Source organism: Mastomys coucha, unplaced genomic scaffold (genome assembly GCF_008632895.1).
Source record: "Mastomys coucha isolate ucsf_1 unplaced genomic scaffold, UCSF_Mcou_1 pScaffold11, whole genome shotgun sequence".
NCBI lineage: Eukaryota > Metazoa > Chordata > Mammalia > Rodentia > Muridae > Mastomys > Mastomys coucha.
The window spans coordinates 4,138,859-4,152,098 of NW_022196893.1; the positions used below are offsets into that span (position 1 = coordinate 4,138,859).

Consider the following 13,240-nt stretch of genomic DNA (forward strand, 5'->3'; position numbering starts at 1 on the left):
AGGGAGAGGGAGAGGGAGAGGGAGAGGGACCCAATGAATCATCTTTAAGATTAAGGTATACTGATACAGGAAGAGCAACTTCCAAGCTTCAATGGAGGGAAATGAAGATTACAGTATGAAATGAAGCAAATGACAAAGAAAAATGTTCATTAATGAAAAATATAGCATGATACACACAAAGAATAAAGTAGCCCCCATACCTAAAATAAGATTGTGGGAAATCTGCAAATCAAGCACAGCACATCATTCATGCTAAGTACTTGCTTTACCTGATCTACAAAAAGATATAAAAGAGTAATAAGTAAGGTATGGATTTGTTGATGTGTTGTCATCCATAAATACTTTTATATATACATAAAGAACACCACTAAGAGGTTGTAAAAGTAGAATTGAAATTCCACCTAGAGAGAATCTAGAGGAAGAAAACCAGGATGAAAGCTATAACAAAATTCATAGCCACTGGAGTTTCAGATCATTGTACTTTCTGTTCAAAGTAACAAAATGAGCTGGACAGTGGTGTCCCACACCTTTAATCCCAGCGCTTGGGAGGCAGAGGCAGGCGGATTTCTGAGTTCAAGGCCATTCTGGTCTCCAGAGTGAGTTCCAGGGCAGCCAGGGCTGTACAGAGAAACCCTGTCTTGAGAAAAAAAAAAAAAAAAAGTAACAAAATGACACAAACAACTATGCAAAAGAAATACTGTGCAGTAAAAGCTCTGGCACTAAGAAAGTAGTAGTGCTTCCTAACATAGGAGTAAGGTAACAAGTTCAACAACATGTAACACCAAAACCCTTGGCAGTTCATGCAGGAGAACACTCCTGAAAAAATACACAGGAGGGAAATTTATGAGGAAAAGGAAAAATATCAACTGCCTATTTCCTTAGCTTAAGCCAGGAACACATGCACAAACCCTTCCTGATGCAACAGGAAAGAAGTCAGGCAAAATCAAATGCAGTGTTTTCACTGGAGCATGATATAACAGTGAGTTGTGAGTACTGTATTTTTTAAAAATTGGATTCTTAGTCAAGCATGGTGCTACACACCTGTAATCCCAGCAATAAGGAAACTGAGGCAGGAGTATGTAGAGTTCAAGGTTAATCTGGCCACAGAGTCACTGTGAGACCAGTCTGAGCAATATGATACCTTATTGATAATGATAAGTAAATAAATAAAACCATGGAATCTTGTTCACCATAAAATAGCCTTACTACTGAGTTTTGGTTTGTTTGTTTGTTTGTTTGTTTGTTTGTTTTTAAGGTGTTTTGTTTTAGTTTTTGCCCTTTAGGTGAGTATGCAAGACAACCCTAGACCCACCCTTCCCACACAAGACTCTCCACATCCCTCTCCTGACTGGCCCCAACCCAGGCCTGACCCCTGAAGGCTCTGTGCAATAAAAGCATTACTGTCAGGCTGGACAGGTTCAGTGGTTAAGAGCACTGGCTGTTCTTCCGGAGGTCCTGAGTTCAGTTCCCAGCAACCACATGATGGCTCACAACCATCTGTAATGGGATCCGACACCCTCTTCTGGTGTGTCTGACAACAGCTACAATGTACTCATATAAATTAAAAAGAAATTTAAAAAAATATTTGAAAGCATTACTGTCCCATAAAAATTAAACATAGTATACTGAAGATACTCAGTTGCTAAGAGTCAAAAACCTCAGGATATAAATATGTCAAAGTTTACCTTCATGGAAACAAGTACAATGCATTTTTATATATTGGATCGATTCACATGTCTAGACTGCAAACAAGAAAAGCTATGGAAGTTCCCTGACAAACAGCAGACAGCATAAATTCACCCACTGTTACCCTATCTGAGAGCACCTACTTGCTACAGTGGCTCAGACCTACCAGATACTGAACTTCAGTAGGGCAGGACAGAAGGCTAAGAGAAAAGGTTCACCAATGATTGGCTAATTACAGAGGGCACAAACACACTCTGCACTGACCACTTCTTTTTATCAAGGGACTCATGTCTGCAAATTGTAATGAAAAAGTAGATCTGAAATATTTGAATCAAAGACAGAGGCAACAGCTAGCAGCAGAACAGCATTTACCTAGAAAACAAGGGAAGTAAGAAAATATCAAAGTCACCTGGCAGAAGACAGCGGGGAGTTCCTAGGATGTGAGACTGGAGCTATCTTTACTTTAGTACTCATCTGCCAATTCTAGAAACAAAGAGGAAGGGTAAGAATCATATACTCATAATTAGTGCCAAAGGACAAAAAAATTAGACGTTTTGGCAGGCTTAATCCAAAAGGAAGTACAATGTTTCCCGCCAAATATTACTCAGAAACAAAAGGAATAAAGCATTGGCACATGCCACACCATGAATGAACCCTACCAGTAATGCAAAAGACCATGTACTGTGTGTCCCTTCCTATGAACCGTTCTACACAGACACAGGTGACAAAGTGAATTAGCAATTTTCTTGTCTGGGCTAAGAATTATGATCAGTGACTATAGAAGGCTTGGAATTTCTTGGGGGTGGAGGACAGTACAAAGGTTAAATTGATGGTAGTGACTTCATCATTTAAAAAATTAAATTCTTTTTGTGCTTATGTTTAAGTTTAAAGAACCTAAAGTCAGAACTGGTGTTGAAATAACAACATAATCCCCATTTGCCTCCATTTAAGGACCAGACCTGATTTCAAAAAGGTAATAGGCACCAGCTCCAGGAACAGACCATAATAAGTCCCAGAAACTAGGCCATAAGGCATCAGCATCAGGAAAAGAACAAGATTATAAAACCCCCTCCCTAAGAACAGCCTGGGGATAACCACAAGAATGGGAAAATATCTTATCCCAGGATGGGGTCATCGTGTTGGACAGTCCTATCTCATCCTATGGTTAAACGTTCATGACAAAGGAGTGCAGAACACTGACTACTTGTGACCCCCTAGCACCCACCAATGAAATTTCAGATTACCTAATCCCTCTAGAGAGTTCTCCCAGTTCCCTATAAGAAAGCCTGAACGCCTTTGTCTGGGGTCATCATTTTAAAATATAGCTGACCCCGCATACTGGTTGTTTCTACAGAATAAACGCTCTTTGTCTTTGCATATTATCTGAATCTGAGGTTTTCCTTCAACGATTTTCAGACTCTTGCAGTGTCAAGTCCTGTGTCTAAAATCCAGCACTAACAAAAAAGTGAAACAAAATAACTAGGACTGGAGAAATGGTTCAACTATAAAATACTTGAAGCAGCATAATACTGACAACCTGGTTGAGATCCCTAGAATCTACAAAACAAATGGTCTGTAGGAAAAGTGTCTCAACACACCCCAACAGGGAGAAGGAAAGCCAACACAGGAACATTCCAGAAGCTCATAGGACAGCAAGCTTTAAGTCCAGAGAAGCAAATAACAAGAGACCTTATCTCAAACAAGGTAGAAGACAAGGCCTGACACCTGAGGCTGTCTGTCCTCTGACCTTCACATTTAAGCTGTGGCACATACTCCCACACATGCCTAAAAATTTCAAAAAAGGAAAAAAAAAAAAAGCTTCTAAAAAAAAAAAAAAGTAGTTAGTAGTGAACTTCTGGTTTTTAAAAGACTAAAATTCCAGACCAAAAAAAAAAAAAGTTAACAAATAAAGAGTATGTATTAAAAGCAGCAGGGCTGGAGAGCCTGCTCAGCAGTTAAGAGCACTACTCCTCTAAAAGACTCAAGCTCAGATCCTAGCACCTAAGTCCAGTGGCTCACAAGGGTCTATAATTCTAGCTTCAGGGTGAACTGATCCCTCTGGCCTCTAGGTTCCTGTACTCATATAGTCACATACATTCACATGCAGATAGACAGACACACAAACACACACACACACACACACACTAAAAAATAAAATAAAAGCCACTATTTGTTATATAGAAACAAAGTTCTAGTTAACCAAGGAAGAGGTATAAATACAATTCTAAAAGAAACTAAAGCACTACAGAAATTACAAATCTAAGAATGTTTTGTTATAATCTTCTTTAAAATACATGAAAATATAGTCAAGCATGGAAGGTAACATGTCATTAAACTCATCAAGGAAGCAGCCCAACCTATGTGATGATTAGTTTTAAGATGCCAGGGTTTATCTGAAGTACACCCTGTCAAGTCTCTGCCACAAAGCAATGCGGGTACAGTTCTGATCTGCTCCAAGCCTATTTCTATTTTCTGCATGTAACCTTCACTTCTAAGAACAGCCTTTTCTCATTACCACCCCCTTTCTCTAAAAAGATGCTTTCTTTTCTACTGGCTTTGATAATGACTTATATTAACACCTTCAAACCAAGTACTGATAAGAAGATCTTCCTTAGGCAAAAATTTGCCTTTGCTTAACAATTATTTCTACAAAAGCTGTAATGCACAATGTGGTCCAGTTTTTTTAATTAAAATTTTTTTCATGTAATATATTTTGACCTGTAATATATTTTTCATGTAATATATGTTTTTCACCTCCCCAACTCCTCTCAGATCCATCCTATGGGTTGGAGCCTTAATGAATAAAACAGGAAAAAAGGAGAAAGCCTGCTGAGCTGAATAAACTCCTACTGCTATAGCTGCAAGATGTACCTGTGGCCATGTCTTCCCAACATGAGGGACAGTGCCCTCAAACAGTGAAAAAAGAAAAATGAGGCTTTGGGGATGGTTTAGAACCTAATATTTCTGGTTCATAGAGGTCATAAGCCTCTGAAGGGACTCTGTTGTCTTTCTTATAGAACTACCTACAAATAGTACACAAAATAATTTTTAAGCCGGGCAGTGTAGAGGGAGGTTGTCAGCTCTGTTTTGGGGAGCTCAGACAGAGGGAGAGACCCAACATTAGCGCCGGCCTTTGATCCCAGCACTTGGGAGGCAGAGACAAGTGGATTTCTGAGTTCCAGGACAGCCAGAGATACACAGAGAAACCCTATCCCAAAACAAACAAACAAACAAATAAATAAATAAAATAAATAAATAAATATTCTTTTAAGACAATGAAAGAAAATCACCCAAGGCAAGGCAAACCTTTAGAATTTCTTCTTGAAAATTCTTATAGCATCTGACATGTGCCATGATTCTATACTCTCTTGCCTGTGCATCTTGCCCTGCTTTGAACTTCAGGTTAAGCATCTGGTGGTATAATGGATATGCTCAGAGCCCAAGCTGTTACAAATTCAAGGGAAAAGTAGGAATAAATAGCATCTACCTAAATCTATTTTTTAATTTATTACATTTTATTTACTTGCTGTATGTATGTATGTATGCATACTTGGATGCGTTAAAAATCAAAACAACTTGCAGGTGTTCGTTATTTTCTTCCATCATATGAGTCCTCAGGCAATGAACTCAAGCTAGCAGGCTTGGTGTCAAGCACTTCTACCCAGGGAGCCATCTCCCTAGTCCCATATCTAAATCTAAATGCAAATCTCTAGTAGACTGTGAAAAGATGTTGTGGTAGTTCATATTCATTGTCAACTTGACAAGATTTAGAATCATCATAAAAACTCAGCTCTAGGTAAGTCCATCAAGGTATTTCCAGAACTCTAGTAACAAAAGCATTACTGACATATAACTGAAAAATAATTCCAAGGGAGACATTCTAGAAGAAAACAAAAAATGTTTTTAAAAAATCCATATTCCATCCTTATTTGTCTTCAATAGTTTTAAGGCAGGGTTCAAAAACTTTGCAAGTCTAGCAAATCTTAGGGGTCAGACCTGTCCAGGGACTGAGACAGATCCTGGGTAAATAAAGGATTGTTCACCTCAGAGTCTGTTTAAATTTCTTGTGTGCTTAGTTTCAATAATACCAGCAGAATTAACAAGAATTCCTGTAGTGGATGCTCACAAAGAGATAACACTACTTTTATAAAGAGATGTTTCAAATATGAATGTTAAAATAGCAATAAACCATGCTAAAACTTTGATTCAATCATCAGAAAACATTATATAAACCCAAAACAAGGGAAAACCTAAAAACAACCTATGAATACTGAAGGACAACCTTCAAACTTATCAATGTCATAAAAAGAGAATGCAGAGACACTTATCCCAAATGAAAAGACTAAGGAAGTGAAAGGCTAGAGAATCTTAGAATTTAAAATGAGGGCATTTAATAGAAATGTATGTATAATGTGTAGCCTTTACCTAAAAGGGGGCATGGAAAACCTCTGTCTGTATCAAGCCAAAAAACAAGAAGTAGGTAGTTCCAGGAACTTGGCTAACTCAGAGCCTCAGGGCTCTGGTTCCCAATACCTGCTCCTCTTGAATGATCCACAATGAGGGCAGAACTAGCAATGAAGGTCTACTGGTTTATGAGACTCTGCACCCTGTCGACCGGTAGATGAAGATTACATTCCTAAAATGAATATGTTCCCCTCCCTAACTGAATACCTTGGGCTAGGTCCCTCTAAAATTTTCCACTGTTTTTATGTTCTGTTTCCTTGGTAACCCTCTCCCTGCCCCCAGCTTGTGGTTTTTCCCTTAAATACCCCTCACTTCTTGTGTTCGGGGTAGAACTCCTCTGGCCGACAAGGTCACGAGATCGACCCTGGTACCGGTATCCCCAATAAACCTCATGTGATTGCAGCAAGTTCGGTCTCTCGTGAGTCATTGGGTGGTCGCGTCATCCCGAGACTTGAGTAAGGATCTCCCCAGTTCTGGGGTTCTTTCAGAAGAATGATTGGATACTGCCTGAATTGGACCCTATATCAAGAGGAAAAACCTCTGTGAAGAGACATGAATAGGTCAGCTGCCACAATTTAGACAGGCAAAACAGGTAGATTCCAAGGTAGGATAGAGTAGATTCCAAGATCAGCATAAAAAAAGGGTGGCAACAGAGGAAGACTGGAAGCCCTGCCCAGTAGGTTTCATTCTGTATAATTTATGGTACAGAGGTAGAGGAGTGCCCAGTGGCTACCCTCCAGGCTCAAAACTATGCCTGTAATGATATAGATCAGCATGTAGCATATGAGAATTTTTTTTTATTTGACAATTACTTCATTGGTGTTATAAAAACACCCTTGCTGCCAGCAAATATTATCTGAGGTAAAGTGCATTATTATTTTACTTCCTGAGTCTTCAAGATAAAAAAACTTTCAGAATCGGGCATAATGACATATGCCTTTAATTCCAGAGCTTGGGAGATAGAAATCAGAGGATCTGTTGTATTTTATAAAAATACCAGATATGTTTGATAGAGGGCAGTATGGTGATGTGGAAGGCAGGGGCCAATGCTGAAGCATCCCTACCCTTGATGTACCAGGTATAAAGTTTATTTCAGGAATGGGAAGGGGAGTTGAGAAGGGAATGGAGACAGAGAAAGACACAGACAGAAGGGGGGAGGGGCAGGAACAAGAAGACAGAGCAGGGAGGGGAAGGGGAGAGAGGGAGAATAGGGTTAGGGAGAATGAAGAGAGTTAGGGAGAGAAAAAGGGCAGAGAGAGCAAGGAGGGGCCAACAGCAAGCCAGGTCTACCTGGCTATTGCCAGGTAACTATTGGGCAGGAAGGAATGCCAACAGGATCTTTGTTATTTTGAGGCTGGTCTGTTCTACCTTAGGGAATTCCAGGCTAGCCAGAACTACATTAAAAAAACAAAATCAAGGGAGGCAGCTAACTGAAAGGGTTGTTGTTAAGGACTTTTGGACTTTGGAAAAGAATCTTAATGGGGTGGGGAGACTGTCTATACTGTGCTGTACTGAAGACAAGTCTAAGGAATAATATCATAACTGCTTAGCTGAGGTGGGAAGATGCCCACTGTGAGTGGCACAATTCCTAGGCAAAGAGTTCTAAACACTGTAAAAGTGAGTTGGGCACTAGCATACACACATTAATTCAGTGTTCTCCAATGTAAGTGACTAAGTGCTTCCAAGTTCTTGCCCAATGATGCACTATAACCTGGAATTACCGGACAAATAAACCCTTTCTCTCCTAAACTTCTTTTGTTGGCATATTTTATCACAGCAAAAGGGCATTAAAATAACAGTGAGGAAAAGGCACAGATTATAAAGCTTGATATTTAAACCAGGTGTTCACAGAGAGGATCCTGATGGTAGAAAAACTAAAAGTTAAGTTGGTATCTGTTTACAGTACTGGGATCAATCCCAGGGTTTCATGCATGTTAGGCAAGCAATCTACAGACTGTTTTAAAGCATTTTATTTAAAATCTGTTAAAAGACTTTTCTAACATAAGAAATAAGCATTTTTTTACATTTATATATCACCTTTTTCCTTTCTTTTTTCTCTAAAGTGTGCTGGATCATTGAGACAGGGTCTCGTGTAGCCCAGGTTGGCCTCAAACCATTAACTCTCCAGCCTTCAACTCTCACTATTGGAATCACAGGAGTGTACCACCAACTCCCAGCCCTGTCTCTGTTATGCATTTATGCTAACCTTTCAATGAAAATAGGTCATAAGGCAACATTTTAGAAGACATTTTAAATGATTACTAACTTACTGTGTGCAGTTCAACAGTAACACACTAAATCCAATAGGAATAGTGTGTGTGGTTACTCCACACTAAAACTGCAAGCAATGACAACTGCAGTGACTGCCACTTGCAGAAGCAACTGTCAAATCTTCAGACTTAAACATACTTTAAGCCTTCCAAAACTAAGATTAATGCAGTGATCTCCAGAGGGAAACACTGATGTAATGCGACAACAAACCATGTAAAGTAGGATCAACCTGTCATCACCTTCTGTTCCCAAATACCAACTGTCCAAGCGGCTATCAGCAAGTACCTACTATATATCACCATATAACTACATCAAATACTTTGTTCACATGTCATCATCAAAGAATATCTGACATGTTTGTAATAAGTAACATTCTCCCTTTTGTGTTTTCTTTTGTTGATTTTTGTTCTATTAGCATTTTGTTGCTGTGATGAAACACTGTGACTAAAAGCAACATAAGAGAGAGAGGATACCAGGCAGTGGTGGCACACACCTTTAATCCCAGCACTTGGGAGGCAGAGGCAGGCGGATTTCTGAGTTCAAGGCCAGTCTGGTCTACAGAATGAGTTCCAGAACAGCCAGGACTACACAGAGAAACCCCGTCTGGGGGGGAAGGGGGGAATAAGAGGGATTATCTGACGCACACTTCCAGGTCAAAATCCACCACAGAAAAAATCAGGAACTAAGTAAAAGGACTTGCAGATTGATAGTTAGCTAACCTATTTTAAAACAAATGAGCAAACATTTATTTGTTTGCTTTTTGTGTTTGTGAGTAAGAGTAGGCACTGTATAGAGGTGAGTGTGGTAATGTCAGTGTGGAGATCAGAAAATAACTTGTTCTCTTCTACCAAGTGAACCCAGGAGATCAATTCAAGGTTGTCAGCCTTGGTGGCAGATACTAGGATTATAATGTATACTACCTCACCCAGCCATTGTTATCTCTCTCTTTTTTTTAGAGATTTATTTATTTTATTTATATGAGGACATTGTAGCTGTCTTCAAACACACCAGAAGAGGATGTCAGATCCCATTACAGATGATTGTGAGCCACCATGTGTTTGCTGGGAATTGAACTCATGACCTCTGGAAGAGCAGTCAGTGCTCTTAACCACTAAGCTATCTCTCCAGCCCCATTGTTCTCTTTTTTTAAAACCTTGCTTCTTGAGTAGAATTAGCTCCATGATTTCTGACAAATATCAGTGCTGAGGAGCAACGCACTGAAGGCACAGGCTTCTCCCCAAGCCTATATACTGCCCTCACTACCTTTTTGACAGGTTCCCCTCAGTGCCAGGCAGCCACAGATCTGCTCTTATGGATCAGGTTATTTACATAACTTATGTGTATGAGTGGTCTGTCTGCATAATCGGATCCCATTACAGATGGTTGTGAGCTACTATGTGGTTGCTGGAAATTGAACTCAGGACCTCTGGAAGAGTAGCCGGCACTCTTAACTATGGAGCCATCACTCCAGCCCCAGGGCTCAGTCTTAATAACAGAATCACCATCACCCAGTAGTGTTCCTTGACTTGTAGATTTATCCCTTCTGTTGTCTGCCATTAACAGTTAACTACTTGGTATATCTAAGTTGGTTTCACCATAGGGCTGTACTAAATCTGCTCATTTACCAAGTAGTGGGCATCTGAACTGTTCCCACGACTAGGAACAAAGCTGCTACAAATCCTCCTACGGCGAGTTCTGTGTGAGCATGTGTTTTCATCTTCCTGAGGGTGAGGAGGGCTATTAAATCATATTAACAAGATAATTTGTAAAAAACCATTTTCCGGGCTGGTGAGATGGCTCAGTGGGTAAGAACACTGACTGCTCTTCCAAAGGTCCTGAGTTCGGATCCCAGCAACCACATGGTGGCTCACAACCACCCGTAATGAGATCTGACGTCCTCTTCTGGTGCTTCTGAAGACAGCTACAGTGAATGACACAGGAACGAGCGGGCCGAGTTCAATTCCCAGCAGCCACACACATGATGGCTCATGGCTATCTGTACAGCTACAGTGTACTCATAAATAAATAAATAAATCTTTTTAAAAAAAAAAAAACATTTTCCAAATTGAGTTTCATTTGTTCCACACATTTGTCACTTGACATTATCACCCTATTTAGTTCTAACATAGCCAGATCTCACTGAAGTTATAATCTGCCTCTTCTTATAGCTACTAATGTGAAATATCCATTTCTGTATTATTCTCATACATATAAAATGGATGAAATATTGATTTTCACCATCTTTAATTGATTTTTAATTAAATTGATTTGATCTGTCCTACATTTAAAACTTTTTATTTACTTATAACCATCCTGTATGTGTGTGTGTGTGTGTGTGTGTGTGTGCACGCGCACATGCGCGCACACCAGTTTGTAGATGTTAGAGAACAACCTTTGTGCAGTTGTTTCTTCCCTCTAACTTTACATGGCTCTAGGGATCAAACTGAGATCATTAGATACAAGTGCCCGTATCTACTGAAACACCTCACTACTCCAACCATGTTTTTAATAGTTTATCAATAAAAAAAATGTTCAAGCCAGATGGTGGTACATGCCTCTAACCCAGCACCCAGAAGACAGGGGTAGATGGATCTATGAGTTTGAGGCCAGCCTGGTCTAGAGTGAGTTCTAGGACAGCCAGGGATACACACAAAAAAAATCAAAAAAAGAAAAAAAAAAAAGAAACAAATAGAATTTGACAATTCTCCTTGCCATTGCACAACACTCTGTTTGCTCCAAATAACTAATATGGTAGAATGTGCAAAAACAAGTAGAGGGAAAGAGAACACATCCCTGTTTTTCTCTCAACCTGAATGAAAGTAAGTATCCTAGTAAGTGCAGCCTGCCTACTTCTAGGGTCAGGAAATAAAACTCTTCCCCACTGTGGCCATTTGTTTTGGTTTTTTTGAACAAGAATGTATGTAAACCAGACCAGCTTTAAATTCACTGTGAAGTTGAGTGACTTACTGCTTTTTCTACTGTTGTGACAAACACCTATAAGAAGCAACTCAAAAGGCAACTAAGAAATGCTGGGAATGGAGAAAGTCTTCTCCAGGAAAAGGCATGTCAACTGGTTATAGAATACCAAAGCTGAGCCCTGATAGCACAGACATACAAGAAACACTATGCAGATTAAGCAGACGGTACTATGTGTGTTTAGGAACACACATATATAAACAACAAAAATTAAAGAAAAAGGCCACAAATTTGAAAAAGAGCAAGGGGAGATACATGGAAGGGTTTAGAGGAAAGGAAGGAAAGGAATAAATGATGCAATTATTTATAATCTCAAAGGGGGGTGCAAATTATTTCTTTAAAAAGGCAGCAACCCAGGGAAAAGGGGGTCTACTATGGCTCACAGTAAGGGTACAGTCCATCATTGAAGGAAGGCACAGGGACAGGAGCATGAAGCAGCTGGTCACAATGAATCTATACTCAAGATGCAGACAACTGCCAAGTGTATTGAGCACTTTAATCCCAATGGTCAAGAAGCAGAGACAGGCAGAGCTCTTAAGTTAGAGGACAGACTAGTCTACACAGGAAGTTCCAGGCCAGCCAGGATTACACAGTGAGACCCTGTCTTAAAAAACAAAAATTCTGGGCTGGAGAGATGGCTCAGCGGTGAAGAGCACTGACTGTTCTTCCTAAGCTCCTGAGTTCAAATCCCAGCAACCACATGGTGGCTCACAACCATCTGTAATGAGATCTGATGCCGTCTTCTGGTGTGTCTGAAGATAGCTACAGTGTACTTACATATAATAAATAAATAAATGAATAAATCTTTAAAAAAAAAAATTCTGAAAATATGGCTCAGTGGTTAAGATCACTGGATGTTCTTTCAGAGGACCTGGGTTCAATTTTCAGCACCTACATAGTAGTTCACAACTGTCTGTAACTCCATTTCCAAGGGATCTAACATCCTCACATAGACATACATGCAGGCAAAACACCAATATACATAAAATAAAAATAAATTTTAAAAGAAGAGGAGTAGGAGGAAGAAGAGGAGGAAGAAGAAAAGAGAAGGAGGAGGAAGAGGAAGAGGAGGAAAGATATAGATAAGGATGAATAATGTGACTCAATTCCTTCTCCTTCTTAGTGCCCCTGGATCTCCAGCCCAAGGGATAGTATCATCCATACTCAGGATGAGTCCCTCCCTCTTCAGTTAGACCTTGCTGTAAAAATTCTCAGACACACCCAGAGGTATGTTTCCACAAAGACTGTAAGTCCAATCAAACTCTCACTCCTTCCCATCACACTCCTCAGAATGCTGGGAGTGCAGGGCATATCACCACATTTGATATTTACAAGTATTTGGTGAAGATAAACTTTCAGTGTATGTGTACAAACAAGGAACAGGTTAATATTTGCAAACTTTACAGAAATGATAATGTATTCAACAAGTCAATCCATTTAAAAAGAAAATGCAAATTAGAAAAAGTAGCTCAGTAGATGGCACTATTCCCCTATCTGTTAAAAGCATGACCACCACCTATACATTTGAGTAAGCAAAGATTAAGCTTTGATCAAAAAAACTGGAGAAGTTGGCACTGCTGTAGGGAAAGAAATTCTGCAAACTTCTTAACTCTAGACTCGGTTTCTCACTGATGAAATGAAAACATAAAATCATTACCTTATTGAGCATCTATAAAGAATTAAGTAAAATCTGGGGAGAAGCACTTTGTGCAACATTAAGAATGTGAGTTCAAGGCTGGGCAGTGGTGGCGCATGCCTTTAATCCCAGCACTTGAGAGGCAGAGGCAGGTGGATTTCTGAATTCCAGGCCAGCCTGGTCTACAGAGTGAGTTCCAGGACAGCC

General features: G+C 39.7%; 1 protein-coding gene across 20 annotated transcripts in view; it reads right to left on the reverse strand.

The window, feature by feature from the left end:
* Positions 1-13,240, reverse strand: part of Ptk2 (protein tyrosine kinase 2) — a 223,869-nt gene that overhangs the window by 170,873 nt on the left and 39,756 nt on the right. For 2 of the 20 annotated variants that reach the window (XM_031345715.1, XM_031345645.1), the window contains exon 3: positions 2,096-2,169. The exons of the other annotated variants lie outside the window; for them this stretch is intronic. The gene's annotated coding sequence lies outside the window, so the exon portion shown is untranslated. The remainder of the gene's footprint in view (positions 1-2,095; positions 2,170-13,240) is intronic. 20 annotated transcript variants of the gene reach the window in all.